Source organism: Castor canadensis, chromosome 15, assembly GCF_047511655.1.
Source record: "Castor canadensis chromosome 15, mCasCan1.hap1v2, whole genome shotgun sequence".
Lineage (NCBI taxonomy): Eukaryota > Metazoa > Chordata > Mammalia > Rodentia > Castoridae > Castor > Castor canadensis.
In genome coordinates, this window is record NC_133400.1 from 53,657,325 (window position 1) to 53,685,175 (window position 27,851).

At 37.2% G+C, this 27,851-nt stretch overlaps 1 protein-coding gene and 1 long non-coding RNA gene across 10 annotated transcripts in view; one reads left to right on the plus strand and one right to left on the minus strand.

Moving 5' to 3' along the window:
• The window catches only part of Znf438 (zinc finger protein 438), a 190,892-nt gene that overhangs the window by 153,041 nt on the left and 10,000 nt on the right, over window positions 1–27,851 (minus strand). The window lies entirely within an intron of this gene.
• LOC141417456 (uncharacterized) lies at window positions 180–27,467 on the plus strand. The gene is made up of 4 exons (XR_012442019.1): window positions 180–273; window positions 4,456–4,496; window positions 26,614–26,754; window positions 27,162–27,467. It is a non-coding gene; the product is annotated as an uncharacterized lncRNA (long non-coding RNA).

Here is a 27,851-nt window from a genome sequence, read left to right on the forward strand (position 1 = left end):
ATTCATCAAAATTCAATAATTTACTTCAACATTTATCAAACTACTGTGTGTCAGGCCCTGAGGCAACACCTGACCATTCCAGACATCAAGAACCACCCAGCTAATGATAGGGATTGACTCAAACACCCAAGGCTGCATGGTAGTGCTAAGGGCAAATCACAGGGTGTTCCCTGGCAGCACTGAGTCAGGAGGGATGCCTCAGGTCTGACTGCTGCTCTCAGGGGATGAAAACTCAACAGAGGGTCTGGAGAAAGAGGAAGAAGACCAGTGAAGGTAAGGCATAAAAGTAGGGAATCATATAGCATGTTCAAGAAAGACAGTGGCTAGGAATAACTATGGCACATAGTTTTTTAAACCCAATGAATGGGTTTAAAAAAAAAACTCATCCAGAATTGAGAATTACTTTCATTTTCAGTACTTTAAGAGAATGGAGGGGATAATTCAAGGTTGGTTTGAAATGCATTTCTTTGATTATCCAGTAATGATGAACACATTCTCACATTGTTATTACTAATTGTACTACTTATTATCTGCTATTAAATCTTGATATATTTTTCCTCATTAAATTTAAGAGAATTCTTCAGGTATTTCAGATATATTCATACTTGGCACAAGAATTTCTCCAAATCTGTTCTGTTGTGTTACTTTCTCATTGTGAATAGTTCTTAAAATGTTTTACATTCAAAACTGTGGCTTGTTTTCCTTGGTAAGTTTTCCATTGCTCTAATCTTTCTCAAATCTGGTGAATATTATATTCTATGTCTATTAAATTTTGTTTTGGTGGTACTGAGATTTAAACTTTGTGCTTGCTAGGCAGGAGCTCTACCATTTAAGGCATTTATCACAGGGCTAGTCTGGACCATGATTCTCCTATTTACAATTCCCCCAGAGCTGGGATGACAGGCAAACACCACCATGCCTAGCTTTTATTAGTCAAAATGGCATTCTCACAAACTTTTTACCCAGGCAGCCTCAAACCATGATCTTCCCAATCTCCTGCCTCCCAAGTAGCTAGGAATACAGCTGTGAGTCACCACACCCAGCTGTTACTATCTACTATTTTTTAAAATCAGACTTTAAAAATATCTTGCTTTTTATCAGACAGACCTGATAAACACCTGCTGTGCATAACCACTCACAGGCTAGCCACTGTCCTCCCTTTTCTAACTCACATTCTTTGCTAAAATACTGCTAGGGAATTCTCTCATCCAAACTCCACATGCCTTTTAATTCAAGTTCCCATATACAGCAACACTGGGAAAGGAACAGCTGAAGCATGTGTTCTTTGCATTATCTTTAGAGATGGCCTTAAAACATCTACAGCTTCTATGGACAAATTAAGAATTAATATTTTAAAATATATGTCATGGACAAAAGAACGTAAGATATATCAGCAATAAAAATCAGTGTTAAGTGCTAGTGAATATCTTCTAAATCTCCAAAACTAAAACCAAATAATTCAATTTTTTAAGGGCCTGGTAAGCCAGTGTTTATGGAAGGCAATTCTGAAATTAGAAAAAAAAAGGCTAAAGTCCAGTGGTTAGCAATTGAGCATATCTGACTTCCATGGGGACTCTGGAAATTGGTGTGTATGGAAGAGGCATTTTTTAGAGGTCACAATGAGGGAACACAGTATTACTAGTCTATGAGGAGCCAGGGATCCTAAATATCTTAACAATACACTGATCCATCTTGTACAACAAAAACTGTCTCAGCCCAAATGCCAACAGCCACCATACTTCAGCTAAGGGCCTACAGTCCAAAATGACATGCACTATTTAATGAAGGATTTGAGGGAATTTAAATATTATTTCCAATATTTAATAAAAGAAGGTCTCCCGACTCCCATTTGGTCTGTCTGCCGCTCCAAAGGCACATGTTTTACAGTAGGAGGACCAGCCATGGGTAAGACTGTGAAACAAGCCTGGATGGATTAGATGTTTTGTTTACTACACCTGTCAAATTCTTTTTTTTTAATTTTTATTGTTTTATTATTCATATGTGCATACAATGCTTGGGTCATTTCTCCCCCCTTCCCCCTGCCCCCTCCCTTACCACCCACTCCACCCCCTCCCTCTCTCCCCCAACCCCCTCAATACCCTGCAGAAATTATTTTGCCTTTATCTCTAATTTTGTTGTAAAGAGAGTATAAGCAATAATAGGAAGGAACAAGGGTTTTTGCTAGTTGAGATAAGGATAGCTACACAGGGAGTTGACTCACATTAATTTCCTGTGTGTGAGTGGGTGTTACCTTCTAGGTTAATTCTTTTTGATCTAACTTTTTCTCTAGTTCCTAGTCCCCTTCTCCTATTGGACTCAGTTGCTTTTAAGGTATCTGCTTTAGTTTCTCTGCGTTGAGGGCAACAAATGCTAGCTAGATTTTTAGGTGTCTTACCTATCCTTAATTTTACTTGCTGTTCTGGCCTGAATCCCCTCAAGTGTCATCCCGGGAAGTTCTTGGGGTTTTAGTTATTCTCTTTCTGATCCACCAAAATCTGTTTCCTGTAAGTTCTTTTAAAATACTTAAAAAATAAAATATACTTTGCTATTAATTTCATGATGGTACAAGGAATGCACTTCTCTTCTCAGGGATATGTGTGTTTACACATTAAACCTACAACTACTTCTTACCATTTCCTCTATTACCACCCTGGCCCAGGCTACTGCAGTGTTTCACTGGGATAACTATAGTAGCCTGGTCTTTCTGCTTCAACCTTCCAACTCACAGTCTATTCCCAGAAACAGTCTGATAAAAGTGATCAACACCCCTTCTTGGCCCAAAACTCTCTAATTGCTCCCTAATTCACTCCAAATTAAACATGAAGTATCTTCAATGACCTGCAAGATCCTAACTGATAAAAAAGGAAGAAAGATGGAGGAATGGCCTATCAGGGAAAAGGAACATGAGTGTATTTTTGTCATGTTAAATTTGTGATGTCTATGAGACATCCAAGTGGACACACCAGAAAGGTGTTATAGCCAGATCCTCAAAAGAGAGTTTTAGGCAAGATAGATGGTTCTCAACTGGTGGTAATTTCACCCACCAGGAGACATTTGGCAATATCTGTTAAGTCATGATGGGGGTAGAGGAAATTCCATTGGCACTTGTGGGTAGAAGTCAAAGATGTTACTGAACATCCTACAGTGCACCATATAGCCCCCACAACAACAAACTACATAGCCCAAAAGGTCAACAGTGCCAAAAATCATAAACGCTAGGCTATAACTATATGAAAGACTTATGAAAACATTACATTTAAAACTGAAGGTGAAGTCAACAAACAAGAGGACAAAGCCTTGAGGAACTCCTCTTTAGAAGTCAGGTAAAAGTGCAAGGTCTAGCAGAGTGGCTCAAGGAGTAAGAGTGACTCCTCAGCAAGTGTGAGTCCCTGGGTTCAAACCCCTGTGCCGCTAAAAAGAAAAATCAGAAGAACCCAAAAGGGTTGGCTAGAATGAGAAAAGAAAACCAGAAGAAGATAAGGTATCAAAAGAGTGTTTCCAGAAGAAACTAAGGCTCAAGTGCATGGAGAACTGCTGAGATAGCAAGCACACTGACAGTGGAGTAAGAGATTACAGAAAAGCAGAGAATTCACAATAACAGCACCACTGGAAGATTGCTACACAAATTTAAGGCTCCTAAGTATAATCATAAAATGAAAAAACTGGCAGGTCCTCTGCTTCATCCAGTCCTGGGCTTTGCCAGGTAGTGGAGACCAAAGAGATACAAAGGACATAAGGGAATCTGCACAAGAGTCATTTGAGTTGTGCAATCTAGGTGGATAAAGGAGGAAATGACAACAGGGGAAACTAATGAACACAAAGAAATGTGGTAAGAGGGTCAAAGTACCATGCTGGGATTTGGGTAATGGTCTGAGTGTCCCCCAAGGCTTCATGTGCTGAAATGCAATCCCCATTGTAAGGTATTAAGAAGGCAAAAACAATCTGACTATGGTGTTTGGAGATAGGATCCTTTGGAAGGTGACTGGGAATAAAAAAGGTCATTAGGGTAGAACCTGTATAATTGAATCTTGATGGCAACATAAGATGAGGGAGACAGACCAGAAGAGACACATACACATGAGCAGATCTTGTCTCTTGTCATATGATGTTCTGTGCAGCCACAGGACTCTGCCAACAAGAAGGCAATCAAGGAATGGCTCAAGTGGTAGAGCACCTGCTTAGCAATCATGAGGCTGAGTTCAAATCCCAGTACTGCAAAAAAAAGTCATGAAGGCAATCATCAGATGAGGCCCCTACAACTTACACCCCCAGAATGTTAGCCCAAATAAACTTTTCTTTATAAAGAAGCCTCTCTCAGGTACTTTGTTATAGTAATAAAAACCAGACTAATGCATACTGGAAGTCTTGATGAGTCATAAACATTAATAAATATAATTCTCTAACATGTTTTCAATTGTTCTATAATAATATCACCTGTTTCTTGATATTATTCAGGTAAACATGATTTTTACTTTCATAAGAAAGAACTGCAACAGGTAAGTGTTGGTGAAACTGTGGAGAAAAGGGAACTCCTGTACATTATTGGTGGGAGTGTAGACTGGTCGGCCATTATGAAAAATAATACCAAGGATCCTAAAGTAATTTAAAATAGAACCAGCATAGGACGTACATAACCAAAGGAAATGAAATCATCATCTCATAAAGATATCTATACTCCCTTGTTCATTGCATCATTACTTACAATAGCCAAGAGAAGGAAAATACCAAGTATCCATCCACAAAAGAATGGTGTATTAGTCAGCTTTTCACTACCAGAATGAAATGCCTGAGACATGCTACTTATGAAAAAAAGAGATTTATTTAGTTCACAGTTTTGGAAGGCCAATATCCAAACAGAATAGGACAGGTTCTGTGACAAAGACCACATCATGGTTGCATTACCTCATGGCAAGTAACAATGACAGTAGCATGTGTGTTGGCAAAAGTAGTCATATCTCAAGCCAGAAGATAAAGAGTAGGTGGTGCTAGGCTTGTTCCCTTTATAACAACCTTCTTGTGAGTACTCAAGAGGTCAAAGGAGAACTACCTTCTGGGAGCACACTTTAATAACCTAAGGAATCCCACTTCCCAATAACACATCCTAGGGACCAAGCCTTCAAATCACATAAAACTTTGGGGGAACATAATTAAGCCATATATAAACCATGGCAAATGGATTTAAAAAAAACTGTGGTGTATGTGTGTGTGAAAGAGGGAAAGGAGGGAAGGAGGGAGCAGGGGAGAGAGAGAGAGAAATTATTACTCAGCTTTAAAAAAAGAAGCTGCCATCTGCTACAACATGATGTACCTGGAAGACATTATAAGTGAAATATACCAGCCACAGAAAGAAATACACAGCATGATTTCACTTATATGTGGAACCTTAAAAAAAAAAAAAAAGAGGGCTGGGGCATGGGCATGGTTCAAGTGGTAGAGTATTTGCTTAGCAAGCAAGAGACCCTGAGTTCAAACCCCAATACCACAAAAAAGAAAAAAAAAAGCCAAATATCAGAAAATATAAAATGGTGGTGACCAATGGCAGCAGGAAGAAAATGGGAAGACTGAAGGTCAAAGGACTCAAAAGTTGCAGACATGTAGAATGAACAAATCTAGAGAAGTCTAGACACATAATATATGATGTAAGAGCTACATGTCTGCTACAAGAGTGAATTTTAAATGTTCTTGCCACAATAAAGGGTAACTGAGATTATGGATAGGTTAAAACCATTTCACTAAGAATATGCATATTAAACATCATGTTGCATCCTTTAAGTAAATGTAATAAAAAAATAAATATAAAAAGTCAAAAAGAGGTATGTATTACTTGAATACTGTTCATCAAACTATTTACTTTTCCTGACCAGGATCCAAACACCATTTGTGGGACTATGAAATCATGGGCTTCTGAGCATTTTTTTGTGAAAGATATGTATATAACAGACCTAGAATCTCTGGCTATGCTATTGCATTGGAAAGGGAGAATTAAGGATGCAGATGGAATAAGAGTTGCTGATTAATGGACCTTAAGTTTAGGAAAGTAACCCAGACTATCCAGGTGGTCCAAAGTAATCACAAGCAATCACAAGGGTACTTAAAGGGAGAAGAGGAAGGCAGAAAAATCAGAACCAGAAAGATAGCATGGCATGGTAAGACAGACTTGACCAGTCATTACTGGCTCTGAAGCTGGAAGGAACCTATAAATAAAGGAATATGGGCTGCCTTTGGAAACTGGAAAATACAAGAAAACTAATCTCCCTTAAAGTCTTCAGAAAGAAAAGCAGCCATGACAAGTGTGGTGGTTCACACCTGTAATCCCAAGTCTTGAGAGGCTGAGGGAAGAGGATGCTGAGTCAGAGGCCAGCCTGGCTAAACAGTGAGACTCTGTGGAATGAAAAAAGGAAGAGAGAGAGAGAGAGAGAGAGAGAGAGAGAGAGAGAGAGAGAGAGAAAGGAAGAGAGAGGGGAGGGGAGGGAAGAAAAGAGAAGGGAAAACAAAGAAATACACTGCTAACACTCAGTGAGACTGATTTTGGGCTTCTGACTTTCAAAATTGTTAGATAATAGAGTTGTATGATGTAAACCACAGAGGTTTTTTGCTTTACAACAGCAATAAGTAATTAACTATTATATAGGTAAAATATACTATCTTCATAAACTGTCATGTTGATTTTCCAAAATAATATAAAAGAGTATCTAGTACAGAGGAAGCATTTGAGTAGCTGCTATTGATATTATTAGTTCTAATATGATTTAAAGCACCAAAACCAAATAACCAACAGAAAGAACATTGACTCAGTTTAAGAATTTATTCAACTCTGTGACCTAAGATATTTTAGCATGTATAGGACTCAGTTATCCCACAAAATGAAATAAATGACTTAGAATAGATGATTTCTGAAGTTCCTTCCAGCTCTAAAATTTTATAATTCTAAAATTTAATTCCTTAATGACATATTCTACTTATTACTAATTAATTGATTCAGAAAATCCTATTAAATAAAAGTAGAAGACCAAGCAGTTTTCATTTTATGTTTTAACATTTTCAATATTTTATGTTGCTGAATTACAGCCTTACAAAGTTGAGTCATGGCATAAAAATCACAAGCCTGCAAGCAAGAAAAAATTTTTAAGTCATCCTGGTACTATTTGAAGGCCTCACAGTCAAACTAAAATAATAATAGTATCTTCTCAAATTACTCAAAGTATATTCTCATATATTACCTCATTTACAGCTTTAATGAAATATAATTCATATACCATACAATTCATTCTTTTAAAGTACACAATGTAATAGTTTTAATATATTTAGAGAGTTCCACAACCATCACAACAATTTTAGAAAATTTTCATCAACCTAAAAAGAAACTGCTGATTGTAATGCCAGTTACTTGGGAGGGAGACATAGGAAGATTACAATCCAAGGCCGGCCCAAGCACAAGTGTGAGACTCTCTCTGAAAAAATTAATTAAGAGCAAAAGTATTAGGACATGACTTGTGTGGCAGAGCACTTGCCTAGTAAGAGTGAGGCCCTGAGCTCAATCCCTAGTACCACACATACAAGCACACAAAAACTCCTTACCCATTACCAGTCAACCCATCTCCCCCTCCAGTCCTTCCAGCTAACTAATCTATTTTCCTTCCTCAAGGATAGGCCTACTCTGAATATTTTATATAAATGGAAACATATATAGACTTTTGTGGCTGGCTTTTTTACCTAACATAATACTTTGAGATTCATTTTATGCCATGTGTCAGGACTTAATCCTTTTTAATGTTGACCAATATTCCATTGTATGGTTATAACACATTTTGTCTACCTATTCATTAGGTGGTAGATATTTGGGTTGTTTGTACTGTTTACCTCTTAGGAAAAATCATCACTATGACTTATTTAAGTTTTATGTGGCTATATGTTTTCATTTATCTTGAGTAGATACCTAGGAGTGGAATTACTAGATAATATATGGTAACTTTATGTTTTAAACTTCTGAAGAACTGCCAAGCTCTTTTCAAAAGGTGATGCTCACTTTACATTCCTACCAGCAACATATGATGGTTCCAATTTCTCTACATCCCCGCCAACACTATGCTTTTGAAAATAGTCACCTAGCAGGTGGACATGGTATATTCTATGATTTTGATTTGTTTTGCCCTATGGCTAATGACACAGAGCATCTTTTGATGTGCTCATTCGCTATTTTTAAATCTTCTTTGGAGTAGTATCTATTCAGATCCTTTGCTCATTTTTTATGAGAGTGTTTTTATTATTGAGTTGTAAGAGCTCTTTATAAATTCTGGATATAAATCCATTATCAGGCACATGATTTGCAAGTAATTTCTCTTATTCCATGTACCTCATCTAATCTTAATGCGGTTACATGCACTTAACAGGTTCATTATTGCTATCCCCATTTTGCAGATAAAATTGGCAGGTCATATGATCAAACAGACTTGACAACTGGCAGACTCTAAAGAAAACTTAGTGTTTGTATTAACTTAAAAAGACCATATATTGATAGCAACACTATGGCAGCATACTAAGGAAGGCTAACTCCTTATATCCCAAAGCTATCTTGTATCTATAACCAGACAGTATTGTTTCCACAGTGGTATCAAAGATGGTTCATTCACTCACTCAAAAAATAGTAAGAATAACCAGTGGACATGACCAAGTCCTTGCGCATATTAACTTTATAAATTGACAGTGTTAGGCAAAACCTGTGGCTCTAAATGAATTCTTCAATAGTAAGCAGTCCTTAAAAAGATATTTTTTTCCTTTTATTATTCATATGCGCATACAAGGCTTGTTCATTTCTCCCCCCTGCCTCCACCCCCTCCCTTACCACCTACTCCGCCCCCTCCCTCTTCCCCCCACCCCCTGAATACCCAGCAGAAACTATTTTGCCCTTATCTCTAATTTTGTTGAAGAGAAAGTATAAGCAATAATAGGAAGGAACAAGGGTTTTTGCTGGTTGAGATAAGGATAGCTATACAGGGCATTGACTCACATTGATTTCCTGTGCGTGGGTGTTACCTTCTAGGTTAATTCTTTTTGATCTCACCTTTTCTCTAGTTCCTGGTCCCCTTTTCCTATTGGCCTCAGTTGCTTTTAAGGTATCTGCTTTAGTTTCTCTGCGTTAAGGGCAACAAATGCTAGCTAGTTTTTTAGGTGTCTTACCTATCCTCACCCCTCCCTTGTGTGCTCTCGCTTTTATCATGTGCTCAAAGTCCAGTCCCACTGTTGTGTTTGCCCTTGATCTAATGTCCACATATGAGGGAGAACATACGATTTTTGGTCTTTTGGGCCAGGCTAACCTCACTCAGAATGATGTTCTCCAATTCCATCCATTTACCAGCGAATGATAACATTTTGTTCTTCTTCATGGCTGCATAAAATTCCATTGTGTATAGAAACCACATTTTCTTAATCCATTCGTCAGTGGTGGGGCATCTTGGCTGTTTCCATAACTTGGCTATTGTGAATAGTGCCGCAATAAACATGGGTGTGCAGGTGCCTCTGGAGTAACCTGTGTCACAGTCTTTTGGGTATATCCCCAAGAGTGGTATTGCTGGATCAAATGGTAGATCAATGTCTAGCTTTTTAAGTAGCCTCCAAATTTTTTTCCAGAGTGGTTGTACGAGTTTACATTCCCACCAACAGCGTAAGAGGGTTCCTTTTTCCCGGCATCCTCGCCAACACCTGTTGTTGGTGGTGTTGCTGATGATGGCTATTCTAACAGGGGTGAGGTGGAATCTTAGTGTGGTTTTAATTTGCATTTCCTTTATTGCTAGAGATGGTGAGCATTTTTTCATGTGTGTTTTGGCTATTTGAATTTCTTCTTTTGAGAAAGTTCTGTTTAGTTCACTTGCCCATTTCTTTATTGGTTCATTAGTTTTGGGAGAATTTAGTTTTTTAAGTTCCCTATATGTTCTGGTTATCAGTCCAAACTTTGTCTGATGTATAGCTGGCAAATATTTTCTCCCACTCTGTGGGTGTTCTCTTCAGTTTAGAGACCATTTCTTTTGATGAACAGAAGCTTTTTAGTTTTATGAGGTCCCATTTATCTATGCTATCTCTTAGTTGCTGTGCTGCTGGGGTTTCGTTGAGAAAGTTCTTACCTATCCCTACTAATTCCAGAGTATTTCCTACTCTTTCCTGTATCAACTTTAGAGTTTGTGGTCTGATATTAAGATCCTTGATCCATTTTGACTTAATCTTGGTATAGGGTGATATACATGGATCTAGTTTCAGTTTTTTGCAGACTGCTAACCAGTTTTCCCAGCAGTTTTTGTTGAAGAGACTGCTATTTCTCCATCGTATATTTTTAGCTCCTTTGTCAAATACAAGTTGGTTATAGTTTTGTGGCTTTATATTTGGGTCCTCTATTCCATTCCACTGGTCTTCATGTCTGTTTTTGTGCCAGCACCATGCTGTTTTTATTGCTACTGCTTTGTAATATAGTTTGAAGTCAGGTATTGTGATACCTCCTGCATTGTTCTTTTGACTGAGTATTGCCTTGGCTATTTGTGGCTTCCTGTGTTTCCACATAAATTTAATGGTAGATTTTTCAATCTCTTTAATGAATGTCATTGGAATTTTGATGGGAATTGCATTAAACATGTAGATTACTTTGGGGAGTATCGACATTTTTACTATGTTGATTCTACCAATCCATGAGCATGGGAGATCTCTCCACTTTCTATACTCTTCCTCAATCTCTTTCTTCAGAAGTGTATAGTTTTCCTTGTAGAGGTCTTTCACATCTTTTGTTAGGTTTACACCTAGGTATTTGATTTTTTTTGAGGCTATTGTAAATGGAATTATTTTCATGTATTCTTTTTCAGTTTGCTCATTATTAGTGTATAGAAATGCTAATGATTTTTCTATGTTGATTTTATATCCTGTTACCTTGCTATAGCTATTGATGATGTCTAGAAGCTTCTGAGTAGAGTTTTTTGGGTCTTTAAGGTATAGGATCATGTCATCTGCAAATAGGGATAATTTGATAGTTTCTTTACCTATTTGTATTCCTTTTATTCCTTCTTCTTACCTAATTGCTCTGGCTAGGAATTCCAGTACTATGTTGAATAGGAGTGGAGATAGTGGGCATCCTTGTCTCATTCCTGATTTTAGAGGGAATGGTTTCAGTTTTTTTCCATTAAGTATAATGCTGGCTATAGGTCTGTCATATATAGCTTTTATAATGTTGAGGTACTTTCCTTCTATTCCTAGTTTTCTTAGAGCTTTTATCATGAAATGCTGTTGGATCTTATCAAAAGCTTTTTCTGCATCTATTGAGATGATCAAGTGGTTTTTGTCTTTGCTTCTGTTAATGTGGACTATTACGTTTATTGATTTTCGTATGTTGAACCACCCCTGCATCCCTGGGATGAAGCTACTTGGTCGTGGTGAATAATCTTTTTGATGTCTTGTTGAATTCGGTTTGCCATTATTTTGTTGAGGATTTTTGCATCAATGTTCATTAAGGAGATTGGCCTATAGTTCTCCTTTTTGGAGGTGTCTTTGCCTGGTTTTGGGATAAGTGTAATACTGGCTTCATAAAATGTGTTAGGCTGTTTTCCTTCCCTTTCTATTTCATGGAACAGTTTAAGGAGGGTTGGTATCAGTTCTTCTTTAAAGGTCTGATAGAATTCAGCAGAGAATCCATCAGGTCCTGGACTTTTCTTTTTGGGGAGACTCTTGATTGCTGCTTCAATTTCATTTTGTGTTATAGATCTATTCAGGTGATTAATTTCCTCTTGGTTCAGTTTTGAATGATCATATGTATCTAGAATTCTGTCCATTTCTTTAAGATTTTCAAATTTATTTGAATATAGGTTCTCAAAGTAGTCTCTGATCATTTCCTGGACTTCATGGTGTTTGTTGTTATCTCCCCTTTTGCATTCCTGATTCTACTAATTTGGGTTTTTTCCCTCCTCATTTTAGTCAGGTTTGCCAGGGGTCTATCGATCTTGTTTATTTTTTCAAAGAACCAACTTTTTGTTTCATTAATTCTTTGTATGGTTTTTTTGGTTTCTATTTCGTTGATTTCAGCTCTTATTTTCATTATTTCTCTCCCTCTATTTGTTTTGGGATTTGCTTGTTCTTGTTTTTCTAGGAGTTTGAGATGTATCATTAGGTCATTGATTTGGGATCTTTCAGTCTTTTTAATAGGTACACTCATGGCTATAAACTTTCCTCTCAGGACTGCCTTAGCTGTGTCCCATAGGTTCCGGTAGGTTGTGTTTTCATTTTCATTGACTTCCAGGAACTTTTAAATTTCCTCCTTTATTTCATCGATGATCCATTCTTCATTAAGTAATGAGTTTTTTAGTTTCCAGCTGTTTGCGTATTTTTTGTCTATACTTTTGTTGTTGAGTTCTACTTTTACTGCATTGTGATCAGATAGTATGCACGGTATAATTTCTGTTTTCTTATATTTGCTGAGACTTGCTTTGTGCCCTAGGATATGATCTATTTTGGAGAAGGTTCCATGGGCTGCTGAGAAGAATGTATATTGTGTAGAAGTTGGATGAAATGTTCTGTAGACATCAACTAGGTCCATTTGATCTACTGCATATTTTAGATCTTGGATTTGTTTATTGATTTTTTGTTTGGATGACCTATCTATTGATGATAATGGGGTGTTAAAGTCTCCCACAACCACTGTGTTGGCATTTGTATATGCTTTTAGGTCTTTCAGGGTATGTTTGATGAAATTGGGTGCGTTGACATTGGGTGCATACAGATTGATAATTATTATTTCCTTTTGGTCTAATTCCCCTTCTATTAGTATGGAATGTCCTTCTTTATCTCATTTGATCAATGTAGGTTTGAAGTCTACTTTGTCAGAGATAAGTATTGCTATTCCTGCCTGTTTTCGGGGGCAACTGGCTTGGTAAATCTTTTTCCAGCCTTTCATCCTTAGCCTAGCTTATTTCTGTCGGTGAGATGGGTCTCCTGTAAGCAACAAATTGTTGGATCTTCCTTTTTAATCTATTTCATCAAGCGGTCCCTTTTGATGGGTGAATTAAGTCCATTAACATTAAGTGTTAGTACTGATAACAATACAGATTTTATTGCAAGTGATATCTTTAAAAAATCCAAAGCATCAAACTGATTTTGTAAACTTACTTTGTATAATATTGCTTCAATTCCTAGGCCATCACCTAGTTCTTATAAATTTCTTTAATAATGCAGCAGTGCTTACTTTAATGGCATTTGTCAAAAGTAAACTCAACTAAAAGAAGAAAAAACTTATGTTTTACCTTTAATCAAAGAAGCCTGATAATTCAGAGCCTAAATTGTGGCCAGGTGCTATGCCATGCTGTATAAAAATGTTACAATAGCGCCATTAAACATAAAAACACAAAATATAGAATTACAAATCTGGCAACTTACAAAAGTACTTCTCTCCATTTCTATCAAAGTATTCCTAACACAGAGCAGAGGGACCTAATAATCCCCAGAAGTCTGTAAGTGGCCCATGCAAACTTTAAATTTATTGCACTTTTTTCCTTAAATCCTATATAATATCACTTCCTAAACTATAATATATTATTTTCTCTGTACAAAAATTTGACATCCTTTATTTGGGTCAATAAAAGAATTTGCTGAGGTCAGATGGAATGAGCCCATGGTCTATACTTAGAATCATGTTAATTTTTACTGCAAGAATTTAGTAAATTAAATAAGAGGCAGTGAGTAAAGCTTACACTAAGAAAGATGTACCATGCCTCCTCCTCATGGCTCTGAGTGCCTTCAGAACCCACTTTGAAACTGGAGGGTGCACTAACCTCTGTTTGGCAAGTAAGGTGCTTACAAGACTAAAAAGGCACAGACTGAGCTGGAAGAATGACCCAAGGCGATCCCTGGTGGCCTGCTACAAGAAACACAAGTCCTAATTCAATACAGAGCTTTTCTGCACTGTGAACTTGAACACTAGGGGTTTTTTGGAGGTGTCTCAGAGTTGCTTCAGGGATCAGAGGACAACTTGCAAGTGAGCATAACATTGCACTCCCAATCTTCCTGTTCCTCTTTTACCTGGTTTATACACCAAGGTTCCAAGTAAGTGTTCTGCAAACTGTGGCGAAAAAAGAAAAGGTCAGAAAACAGATCTGGAGGAAGTCTCGGCCAGGAAGACAATGATGTACATCAGATCTAAAAGACAAAGTGAGGACAAAATGGGAGAATGAATAATGAAGCGGGTGAGGAGCAGAGTCAAAAACAGGAAAGGGTGCGGCATGAGCCCAGGGTCTGGGTCAGGCCTTTATCCACAGAGAAGAATGTCTATTGTGGTATTGTGGAGCGGTTGCATCTGCTTAAAGGAGCAGGAACCAGATTCTTCACCCAGAAGCACTGGACTGCTGAAATCTGAATGCCAATACATGGCCAGTTGACCATAATCTCTTCTCTCTCTAGCTCTCTAGGTTCCTTACCTCTCATTGCCAATCGGTTCTCCAAAAAGCAGTCAGTGAGCCTTCAGGAAAAGTAGGACAGATTGCCTCACTCCTCTGATTCAAATCTACCAATGGCTGTCCCAAGAGACAGTAAAATTCTGCATCCTTTCAGCTGCCCTAATTGATTATCACTCTTCTCACTCCTCAGTGCCTTGGCTGTGCTGCCAGCAAGCTTCCAAGGCTTTGCAGAAGTTATTTTCTGTACTTGGAACACTCTTTCCCAGATATCTACATTAGTGTTCTGCTCAGAGGTCACTTCTTCTGAGAGCCTCTTCCCTGATGTTATTATTTGAGATAGTGTCTATATCACTGCATCTCTTACCCTTCTTTATTTTTTCACACTATTCTTATATTTCTTATATCTATGTTTATACATTCTTGTTGTCACACACACAGTTTGTTGTCCCTTTTGCCACTAGAATTAAGCTCACCTAGAACAGTGTCTGGGAGATACCTGCTCAATAAATCTTTACTGAATGAATTAAAGAATAGACCATACCTGATCTTAAATCTGCTTAAGCTCCCAGTTTTTCTCTACTTCCCTCTCTAAATTTTTCTAATTCATGAAACATACTTTAAGCTTCACTTCTTCTCCAGTATTACCTAGGATCTGGTCACCCAGGCTTTGCCACTCCCTGGCCTTCATTTCTCAACCTTCTTGTTGGCTTGTGCTTCTACTACATGCCTAAGGATCTCCCTAAGAATCTACTTCACTCCCACCCCAGAGTGAAGGCTCACTGCTATAGAAAGCTCAAGCATGACTGGGAGCTCTGCAAATGCATAGCCTCCCACCTCAGAAGGCCCTTCTCACTTCTGCGCACCATCCTTTCTTGGCATCAGCTTCCCCTCTTACTCCCCACAGAATCAATTCCAAACTTCCACCAAGTTCTTCAAGCTTCCTACTCCTGCTTCACTCAGCAAATGACATCACCTCTACAGAAACAAAAGAGAGGTCATTAGGTCAGACTCCCTCAGTTTCCTCCTTCCCTGACCAACAACTTCACACTGCAGCCTCACCTCCTTCCTGGCAGTAAGTAGGAAGGGTGTCCCTCTTCCTGACCAAAGTTAACCTTCAACCAATGTCCTGCATTCTGAAGGATCTGATGTCATCATTTATCCACTTACCATCTCTAGCTCTTCAATTTCTCCTCTCTTTCCTCCACTATAAATGCTTGAATCTCTTCTATCAAAAACAAACAAAACTAATACACTTCAGATTTGATGTTTCCCGTATGCCACCGTCCTACTTGCCCCTTTCCTTTCAGCGCCAAGGGTCTTGGGGTGGAGGAGTGGCTCAAGCGGTAGAATGCCTGCCTCGCAAGCGCAACACCTCAAGTTCAAAACCCAGTCCCGCCAGAAAAAAAAAAGCTGCTGCCAAGGGTCTTTATTAAAAAGAGAGTTTAAACTCTTTTTACTGCCCTCCCATTCAGGACTTGACTCTCTGCAATCTGGATGCTGCCTGCAAACACTGTTCTCCCGAAAGCGCAGGTGACATCTTCACAGAATATTCACTCACAACTTACCGTATCAATTAACACCGGCATCCTTAATCTTAAAACAGTTGTTTCTTGACCTTGCAACATTATTCCTTCTTGGAAGTGTTCCCCCTTTTGGCCCCAGTTTGCTATTGCCTGTGTAACCTTGAGTAAAGTGTCTCTACTTGGTGCAGTAGTTAAAAATCTGGGCTCATTCAGACTACCACAGCAACAGAAATTATCTCACAGTGCTAGTGATCAGAAAGCTTAAGATGAGGGTGCTGGCATGGTTGGCTTCTGATGAGGTCCCTTCTCTGACTAGTAGACAGCCACCTTCTCCCAATACCCTTACCTCACAAAGAAAGAGAACAGCCAGATTTCTGGTGTCCCATATAAGGGCACTAATCCCATCATGAGGACCCTACTCTCATGACCTCATCTGAATGGAATTCTGTACCCAAGTCCCCAAATCCAAATACTGTTACACTGGGAATTAAGAACCGATATATGAATTTTGTGGGGGACACAAGTCAGTCCACAGCAGGCTCAGCAGCAAGTAAGGTCTGGCTAGAATCTAGATCAACTGTGGAAAAGTATTCAGTATCCAGTGCCCCACTCTTACAAGGACAGGAAGTGATACTAGGGGTCAGAGGACAACTGCAAGTGTGCAGAACATTGCACTCCTAATTCCCATTCCTTCATTTTCACCTGATTTATACACTGTGCTTCCAAGTAAGTTTCCTGGAAACTGTGGGGAACAAAAGGTCAGAAAATAGATCTGAACCGGGAAAAAGAGGCCAAAAAGGGGAAAGAATCCTAAGAAGGTATAATGTTATGAAAGCCAAGAGACAAACACTTTAAAATTAAGAATGTTCTATCTGATCAGGGCCATCCTTATGACCTCATTTCACCTTAATTACCTCCTAAAGACCCTATCTCTGTATTGTCACATGGCAGTCAGGGCCTCAATGTATAAATTGGGGGCAACACAACACAGTCCATAGTAAAGAAATTTTTAGTATAATAAAATTGAATGTTTTTAAAGAGTGAGAAATAAGAACTGTAAAGCAACAAAGAAAATGGATACTGGCCAGGCACTGGTGGCTCACACCTGTAACTCTAACTACTTAGGAGGCAGAGATCGATCAGGAGGTTGGAGGTTTGAAGCCAGTCCAGGCAAGTAGTTCACGAGACCCTATCTCAAAAAAACCCTTCACAAAAAAGGGCTGGTAGAGTGGTTCAAGGGGTAGGCCCTGAGTTGAAACCCCAGTACCACAAAAAAAAAAAAAAAAAAGGAAAATGGATACCACATGAAAACATTAGAATAAAAAATTAATACACATGTGTAAAATACATATAAAGGAATATACCATAACTATAAGGATCATACTCAAGTAATAGCATTTATTTCATTTCTCAACTGTTTGTATAGATGATTTAAAAATAATTTTAATAGAAAATATAGATGAGAAGCTTCCACTTAAAAAAAAAGAACAATTCCAAATCTAACTTGCCATGCTTGTCTTTGCTTACAGCACTGTCACCTGTATTAATTAGAATACAGGCTAAACTGCTATAACAAGACCAAGAATTCAGTGACTCAACAGTTTACTTCTCTCTCACTGAACAGTCTCGGAGCAGACAAGTGGTCCAGAAAGGTAGGCAGCTCTGCAAGATCATCCAGAGGCTGAGGTTCCTTCTGTCTTACCTGATCACTACCTGAATTAATGCACTGGTCTTCAGGACCAAAGCTAGCTCACCAACACCTCATGCATAGGGATGAGGGAAAAACAAAAGAGGATGACGTTCACACAGCTTTTTAATACAAATGTGTTCTCACTCTACTGCCAAAACTTAAAGAAACTGGCTTAGGTGACTTCATCTGGCAATAAGCAACCAGAGAAATCATTTCTTTCTATACAGTGCCTACCTAAATATCAGAGGTGGGAGTGCATCCTTCTTCCCATTCTGAAATAGTCATCTTCTTTCTAATGGGATAATTTGAAGGCCCATTCAGTTACTGGGTTCAGCTCTAAGTCTAGAATCCCTGAGTGATAACAACCCTCTTCAACAGGTACCCATATAGCTCCTTCCCCATCCAGTGACCTACAAACTGATAGAGGAATAAACTTAGCTCTCTTAACACCACACATCATACCCAATACACAACGGTAGACTACAAATTAGATTAATTCAAGCAAGTCCTACACTGTTTTTTGTTTGTTTCTAGAATCAAAACAGAGCAATTTATTCAAGACACTATAAAGAAAATAGCACATATCTATCTTGACCAATAATAAAATATTGGTGGAGAGGAACTGCAAAGAACCCATGTTCTAGCAGGAAAGCTAGTCCCTTAAATTCAGGTTCTGTTCTGTAGAGGGAACCCCATTGTGCTCTTGTCTGCAGTAACACTGGCTGTGCCTCTACAAGATTCTTTCTGTCCCATTATCTTTTCTGGCCATATATGAAGGGGACATGGAAAAGTATTGCTGCAAAGAGGAAGCAAATATCTAGCAGTCTATTTCCTGCTCATACGGATTTGGGGACCAAAGGATTACTTGACCACTCAAGTGTCAAACAATGACAAACCATCACAGGTTCTCACAAGTCAAACTTGCCTTGGTGACATAATCCTCTCAAAAACTTAACAGTTTGTCTTCCATCAGTGCTACGTTAAAGTAACCACAAGTGAAGAGTTACTTTGGTCATAGATACTAAGGTTGGCAGATCTACCCAACTCACTCACTCTCTCTCTCTCTCTCTCTCTCTCTCTCTCTCTCTCTCTCTCTCTCTTGATTTAAGGTTAAGTAGGGTGAGATCATCTGCTTCACAGCAAGAGGATTATCCACCCCATCCCTGATTACATCAGAGTGGGCCAGGTGACTTGGGATGTTTCTTCTTGCCTGACTGATTTCAGGCTCAGCCATCTAACTTGCTTGACAAATAGAACATAAATGAAGGTAGCACCAACCACTTCTAAGAAGCTAGTTCTGCACCTCTTTTCCCTATCACAAAATAGCAATGTCCCCACAAGAAATGGCAATATTACTTTGCCTTAAATCTTGGAGTGACAGAGTATATGGAACATAGCCACATAAAACATATCATGAATAAGAAATAAATATTTGTTATCAGGAATTGAGATTTTCATTTGAAATTGTAGCTTTTACATACTTCAACTGACTGATTCAGGTGAAAACACAAATCCTTACCTTAACTTAATTCTTGCCAGGACAAACTTTCACTGCTGAGCCAAGAAAATCCACCAGGATCTTTCTGAGAATGGCATTCTCACCTCTTACTGTTTGGCACACAGAAGCAATGTTTTCCAATACTACAACCCACATTACTGGCTTCTCAGTCAATTCATACCACAGACTATGAAGAGAATCTTCACTAGCTATATACTATATACCGAAAACTATATGCTCTAACTGAAAATTAACTGTTCCTTATTCAGTGCCCTTTTCTAGTTCCTTGCTAAGCAGCAAGGAGTAATCAACTAATTAGTAATCTGATTCATTCTAACTACTTCCCTGAGGGTACAGACTGGGTAAACAAAATAAATGTCTTACACGTTATCAAAGGTGAGAGTTTTACCATTTTGCCACCATATAAGAGTCAGAAGTTTTCTAGTCTATAATATCTTCCACAGAATGCCAACCAACCACTTAGGCAATACCATGCATTTTAGCTTTTTATTATGGAATACTCCATTTCAGGTACTAATTTTGGCATTGTACAGAATACAGGCTAGCTGTTGAGATAAAATGATGCCAAAATACAGTGGCTCAAACAAGAAAGAAGTGTATCATCTTCTATGGAGATACTCAATGGCTGCAGAAAGGGCAAGTAGTAGCTGGATTTTCTCCACAAGGTTGTGGAGGGAATGTCTGTGATATCCTCATCATTGGGCTTCTACCTCTGGATTCGAGGAAGATATTGCTTTCCTCAGGCTGTGGAGGGAATGCCTCTGATATCCTCATCATTGGGTTACCTCTGGATTCGAGGAAGGTATTGCTTTCTAGTCCATGGAAAGGGGTATAGGGTGGGCAGACAGAGGACAGCACTTTCAGTCTTTAAACAGATAATTCAGAAGCTGCACATATCACTTTTGTTCATAACTAATGGTCCAAACCTACCACACAGTCATGCCTATTGGCAGGACAAGTTGGAAAGTAGTCTCTAAATGGGGAACCACGCAACCATAAGGGTCCTAATGCCAGAAGAGTGGAGGAGGAACAAGTTGCTGGAGAAGAATTAATCATCTATACCATGCCCTCACACAATCTGTCTCAACAGTCATCAGGAAGTTTCTCTTACAGCATGTTTCAGACTCCAGCACCTCTGTTCAAAAGCCTCCACTGGCTTCTGAGTTCACTTAGCATAGAAACCACAATCCTTACCATGACCTAGAAATTTTTACACATCTGCTTCCTGAATTACCTCTTTCACTTCATCTCCTTATACAGACGCTCCTAAGCTTACAATGGAATTATGTCTCAATGAACCAATTATAAGTTAAAAATATCATTAACTTGAAAATGCATTTAATCTACCTAACCTACTAAACACCACAGTTTAGCAACAAGCACACTGTAGATTATCTGTGGTTTATTCTCATGATCAGGTTGCTTACTGTGGGGTCTCCTGATGACTGCCACTGCTCAGCACTGCAAAAAAATATCGTGGTGCTTATTCCCAGGCACGGGAAAAGATGGAAACTCAAAATTTGAAGTACTGTGTCTACCAAATGCATATCATTCTCACACCATTGTAAAATTGAAAAATCATTAAGTCAAACCATCATAAGTCTGGCCATCACATTCCAGGGATTGCCTGTATTCTTTTCACAAAATAAACATCAAATAGATTAAAAACCTGTAAGCAAAAAGTAAAAAACAGCTGTAATGTCAAAGAAATGAAAGCAGGATAATGTATTTGCAACCAAGGGTGATGAAAGATTTATTAAAGAAGACCTTAAAAGTATAAACAACACAGGGAAATTGTGATGGAATTGACTGTCAAAAGTAAGGACTTCTTTATCAACAAGAGATACTCAAAGTTAGAAGATAGAAAAACATGTTTGCATCTAAAAAAACCAAAAGATTAATATCCAGTGTATGCCAAGAACTCTAGCAAAAACAAAGATAGAAACTGAAAATTTGGTAAGAGATAGAAAGAGACAATTCACAGAAAGTGATCTTAAGGTTGCCCAATAAAATTCAGGACTGCTGTCAACAGTATGAGGGTTCTTTGTCTCACATCCTCCTGAGCATTTGTTGTTTTCTTGATGATAGCCATTCTTATTGGGGTGCTATGGAATTCCAATGTAGTTTTGATCTTCATTTCTCTTATAGCTAAGGATGTTGAACATAGGACAACTACTATGGAAATCAACACAGAGGTTCATCAAAGAGCTAAAAATAGACCTACCTTATGACCCTGCTATCCCACTCTTGGGCATATATCTGAAGGAGTGTGACTCAACATACAAGAGAGACACCTGCACACCCATGTTTATCACAGCACTATTCACAATAGTCAATCTGTGGAATCAGCTTATGTGACCAACAGCCAATAAATAAAGAAAGAAAATGTGGTACATATACACAATGAAGTATTAATCAGACATAAAGAATGAAATTATGCTGTTTGCAGGAAAATGAATGGAACTGGAGATCATCATACCAAATGAAATAAGCAAAGCTCAAAAAGCCAAATATTGCATATTTTCACTCATATGTGGAATCTAGGTCTAAAATAAAAATAATAGCAATAATAAAGGGACAAGAGTGTAAAAGGGGACAATGATGGTGTAAATCAGTGTGCTAAGGAAGGGAAAGGAGAGGGTACTGGGGAGTAAAAAGGGTCAAAATATATTGTGTATATGTATATTTAAATATAGCATAATGAAGCCCACAAAATACTGTTTTAAAAAGAGAAGAAGAACGATGAGGGCTAAGGGAATATAATAGAGGTTATAAACTCGTTGAAAGTATACCGTATGCATCTCTGGAGTTTTCACAATGAAACCCCCTTGTACTATCAATGAATTCAAATTTTTAAATAAAAAGATTCCCAAAATTACAGGGTGCCCCATTAAATGTGAATTTCAGATAACACCAATTTTTCTTCCTGTAAAAGTATACCCTAGTATATTCTTCTAGTATAATATTCTTATAATACAATAATATTCTTCTAGTATAAGTATATCCCAAATATTGTATAGCACATACTTATACTAAAAAATTACCTTGTTTACATGAAATTCAAATTTAACAGGGTGTCCTATATTTTTATTTTTTAAGTTTGGCAACTGTACATGAAATCCATAAATTAACAGATGAATAAAGAGAAGCTCATTTCATACAGCTTCATTAGTAACCACAGAAATGCCAATTAAGTGGGAAATACCATTTTACCCATTATATTAGTAAAAACTAGAAAATAAGGCCTTCATTGAAAAGCATATAACTGGGAAGTGGAGATGCAAGAATCAGGACTTGAGGCCAGAATGAGCAACAAGTTAGAGATCCTATCTCAAAAAACAAGCTGGGCATGTTGGTACATGCTTGCAATCCCAGCTAATTGGGGAGGCAGAAGTAGGAGGATCATGGTCTAAGGCCAGTCCTGGGCAAAAATTTGAGACCTTATCTGAGAAATCACTACACTAAAAAAAGGGCTGGGGGCATAGCTCAAGTGGTAAGAGTGCCTGCTTATCGAGCATAAGGCCCTGAGTTCAAACCCCAGTACCACCAAAAACAAACACATACCTCTTGTTTTTTCCAATTTACTATAAAAAAAACTACCTAATCTAGGATTTTTTTTTAAATCACATCACTAGGCAATAAAGATCCAACTATTCAGAAATACATTTAAAATCCACAATCTATTATTTCATACTAGTAAGCAGCACAGAGATAATCCCAGAAACTACAGACACCAAAGACAGTTTTTTCTAGAAAATTTAAGTACTTACTAAGTTTAAACTTATAAAGTTTAAATGTTAAATAAAATTTTGAGTATCATTTAGTATGTAAGCCATACCTCCTTCACAAATAATACTGCAATATTAATACCCTTAAATATTAGCCTTTTAAAGACTCATAGATCAGAAATTTAGTCTATAAACAAAAGTAAGAATCAGGCTTTACATTCCTTTTCTCTTTTGTGACTCTGGTTTTGAACTCAGGACTTTACGCTTGCTAGGCAGGCACTCTACCACTTGAGCCACACCCCAGCCCAACAGTTGACATTCTTTAAAGAGTTTTCACATAAAAACTGCTTTATTCAAATCAAAATAGTTTTACTACTAGCTATCTATAAGGCAGCAGGTATGACATAAAAGTTGTAGGCTGAGGAAGAAAATAGGGGCCTCCTATAAAAACAATAGCATGACTCCTTTTTAAATATTCTGAACTTACTACATAAGTAAATACTGTACTTAAGATATCTAAAAACAAAATTTCAACATGAAAAAGAAATTATACCAAAAACTTAGTTGCCTTGTCTAATTCCTAAGATTATTAATGCCCTCTGAGTTTATTTCAACATCAACCTGGGGAAAAAAATTCTTTTTTTTTTTTTTGGCAGTACTGGGTTTGAACTCAGGGCCTTGAGCTCTGTAGGCAACTGCTCTACCACTTGAACTGCATTTCCAGCTCTGGAAAAAAAATTTTTGATCAAAATATTACTGAGAGATCAAGTCAGAAAAATGTTTTATTGCAGTTCCAATAGTCAAGAGACAGTAGCTCTTTATTTCATTCTGAAGAATAAAAATATAAATAACTGAAATAATTTATGTAAGTACTCCCATGATATAACTGCAATAAAATGAGTCACAGCCTACCTTGTCATATAAAAGACATACAAACTTCTAAACTGTTGATAATAATTACTAGCTAACTTTCCTGAAATAATTGATTCTAGATGTGTCTCTAGCAACAGCAAAACAAAATTTTAGGTCTATAATTCAGTATCTATGAAGAATAACTTAGGCGCATATATATTCAACACATTCCCTTGAGAGAAAAATCAACAGACACCATGCTTTTTAAAGTATTTCCAAAATTAACATATTTCTACATACAAAACTAATCTTGAAAGCAACCTGTGCCTCAAATACAAAATAATCCTGAGATTGGCAGACAGAAAACAAGTGATACTTGTTATACCCACTTTTTTAAGTTTCAGAACAAAAGCAAAATCAGAACTATATATATGTTATATTATTAGCACAAGCTAATAGTAAAATGTCTGATATGTGAAGAAGGAAGAGTACCTATTCTTCACCTTCAATATAGGACAAGCTTGTTCTTTACCTCTTGTGCCAGACTGTTAACAGGTAAACCACGAAATTAGTTCTAAATGTGCCACAATCTTTAATGCATACTCAACATTTCCACTTACAAAGTCAAGAAAATCAGCCAATCAGCAATTGCTATGCTTCAGTAACTTCCGCAAAGCCCCTCAGTCTCAAAACTCCAAGTTTAAAGTTGGCCAATCCTTAAATTGTCTCACTTTTGAAAATCAGCCAATCTTAAAATTCCATGCTTCCCAAAAACCTATACAAAAACATTTTTTGCTTGTTTGGAAGACTGTGTTCTCCTTGCTTACAAGGTATGCAATTCAGCTTTGTTAGCACACTTGAGGGGTGATCTCTTCACTCAATAATATAGTAAATAGTATGGTTATTTATATATAATATAATATGTATATTAACCTTTTTCTTCATGGAGGTAAGAAAATTATTTGTAATAATTTACTTCAGCTTTATAGCAAGTTGGGAATCTTCACCTTTTAAGTATACTTATAACCCTTCTTGTCCAAAACACACAGCTGCACCAGCAAAGGACTCTATCCCCACCCAGCCTCTCCCTCCATCTTCCAAGAACCATACTATCAATGGCCAAATCCAGTCAATGGATATATAAGAAACATTAAAATACCCAACCACTAAAACTCATACCAAGAACTGAGTATCATCAAAGACTCTGTAAACAAAATAACTATTCAAATGTTTAAGTGGGTATTCTTTTTGATCTAATGAAAATGATAGTGTAGCCTGGTTTTACAGTCTGAAAACCTAAATTCAAAATCCTATCTTTGATTTGGGCAAACTGATAAACTCCTAAGTTTCAAACTAGGAAATAAAGTAACTAACTCCAGTTCCTATTACTTCATAAAATTATATACTCCTTCAAAGTAGGATGAACTCTGAATGTTTCAGAAGGTAAATTAAACAACTGTATTGTTATCATTTTGTCTGCTGTTAAGTCAAATCATTTTGAGGTTGAGATCTGCATGGAGAAAAACTAAATCAGCCATAAACTTGACATTAAAAAATGGCTACCCCATTTACAGAAAATAATATGGATTCAAATTAGAAAATAAGGTAATTAGAAGCCCTATTCCAAATACAAATCCCTCATTATCAAACTAGCAATGGGAATCCTATCACATGTATATATCACTGTATTCAAATTCAGCTGAGAACTATCTCTGGACTGCTTTTGAACTTAAATGTTCTCAAAAATTAAATTCTAAGTAGCTAGTAGTGCTACCTACTGCAAAACTCAGTGAATTTCCACTCAAGTCAAATCTGGAACAATTACAAATACTGAATTTACCAGCTGATTCAAGTGGTAACATGAACGTGAGACTATGTGCCAACAGACTTACTTAATCAAGTGAAGCATAGATTTGGTAACAAATTTATCCAGAATCTGTCAAATTTGTTTACTAGAGAAGAAAGCCTAAAGAAGCAGCAAAGCTCAATAGAAACATTCAAAACTGTATTATGAGTTAGGTTACTTTGACTAGGTTACTTTAATAGTTCTAAACTAGTTTCTTATCTACCAAATGGGAATAACTACTGTTTCATAGGACTCTTGGGAAGATTATGCTGGGTAACAATAACTAGTAACTTTATAATGGTCCTAAGCATCAAGACCTAACTCTAAATCCTAGATTTGCTCTAGTCACTAACTTGCTTTAAAACATATAGAAAAGTCATTTGACCTTAGTCTGTTTCCTTAACCTGCCAAATAATGAAGATAATGTATGCCCTACATATTTAACAGGGTCTTTGTGACTAACACATATGAAAACTAATACAGAAAGGATTTTTGGAAGATAAACAACCTTGTATCTGTAAGATAGCTAAATCAATAAAAAGAAATTCATAGCAGCAAACCTGTTACAACTCAGGATTATATAATATCCAACTTAAGCTAATTTTAGTAAAAAAAAAAACTTTTCATAGTTAAAAACAAATACAAAAACCCTAGATACTCTCACAAAATTTAAGGCTATTATATTTAGTTGCAAGAATTCTTTTCCATGTAATAAATGAACCAAATTCGCTTAGTTATCCAACAAACTAAAAGCAGTAAAACGCAATCTTTTGTCAGACATTTGTCATTTAAAACTACCACCTCCACTGCTAAAGCATTAGGAAAAAAGAAGAAAAGAAAGTATTATGGTTTAGATATTAAATGTTCCCTAAAAGCTTGTGTGCTAAAGGATCAGTGTCCAGCTGAGGCACTATTGGTTAAGTGGTGGAACCTTTAGGAGGTAGGGTGTAGCAGATGGAAGTTATGTTATTATAGTGTGCTCTTAAAGGGGATATTGGGACCCAAGCCCCTTCTTTTTGCTCTCTATTTGATTTCTAGCCTCCATGGAGTAAACAGACTTCCTCCACTACACAGCCTCCACCATGATGTACTGTGCCTCCACAAGCCCATAGCAACCGGGCCAAGCAATCATGGACTGAAAATGATGAAACCATGAGCCAAAATAAATCTTTCCTCCTCGTAAGTTGTTTGTCCCAGGTATTTTGTCACAGCAACAGAAACTAATACAGAAAGGATGGGAGGAAGGAGAAGGAAGAGAAGAAACAGAAATAAGGAAGGGAGGGAGACAAATGATAAAGATTGCATGGGTTCTCAATTTCAGCAGAACTGACATTTTGAGCTAATTTTTCCCCCCCTTGAAAGGCTGTTCTACACATTGTAGGATGTTTAGTATCGTCTTGTAGAATCAATCCACAAGATGTCAGGAGCAATTCTCCACACATAGTTGTGACAACCAAAAATGTCTCCTCATTGCCAAAGATCCCCAAGACAGGATGAATGGGTCAAAATTTTCCTAGTTGAGATGTACTGAGTCTCAATGCACAGTACTATATTCTAATATTTGTTTCAAATTTATCTCTCTACAGAATGGTGGCCTACAATGGAGCCTGAAACTAGCAGTTCTGAAATGTAAGAACCAAATAAAAGAATGCTGCTTGTGAGATGGTAACAATTTGAAAAGAACTATGGCTATAGCAGGTAGTTAGGGTTATGTCATCCCTTCCATCAAGAGATTGTTTTTACTTAATCTTCTCTGAGAACTTTCTTTGGGGTATTTTTTGGGTGTCAGCTTGTTTAACCTGTCACTACTAAAATTAGTCTCTACCCAGACTTACGAATTATCAGTCATTTTTACTTATGTAGGAAGAAAATCAAGCCTAAAGGTTTTAACTTCTAAGCAATTAAATGTGAAATGACTCAAAATTAAGTTCTATTTATATAAATTATTTAAATTAAATATATTAAAACATTTACAATGTTAAGTAAAAATTCACAAACTAGTATTTGGCTATTACTACAAATATAAGCTAAAGCTAATGTGCAACAATAAAAGTAACTAAAGAAGTAGAATTCTAAGAATTATATTTAAATGCCCAGTATCTTCCATCACTAGGCTATATGTATTTGAAATAATTTCCATACATTTACATTAGTATTCTTAAAATAGTTTTGAAATTTGCTTGTGCAAATATACGTCAAAGAAATTTTAGTTTTATTCATTCTCTAGGATGCTGTATTTCCTATGTTCCATGATAGAGTGGTCTGTGTTGTCCTCA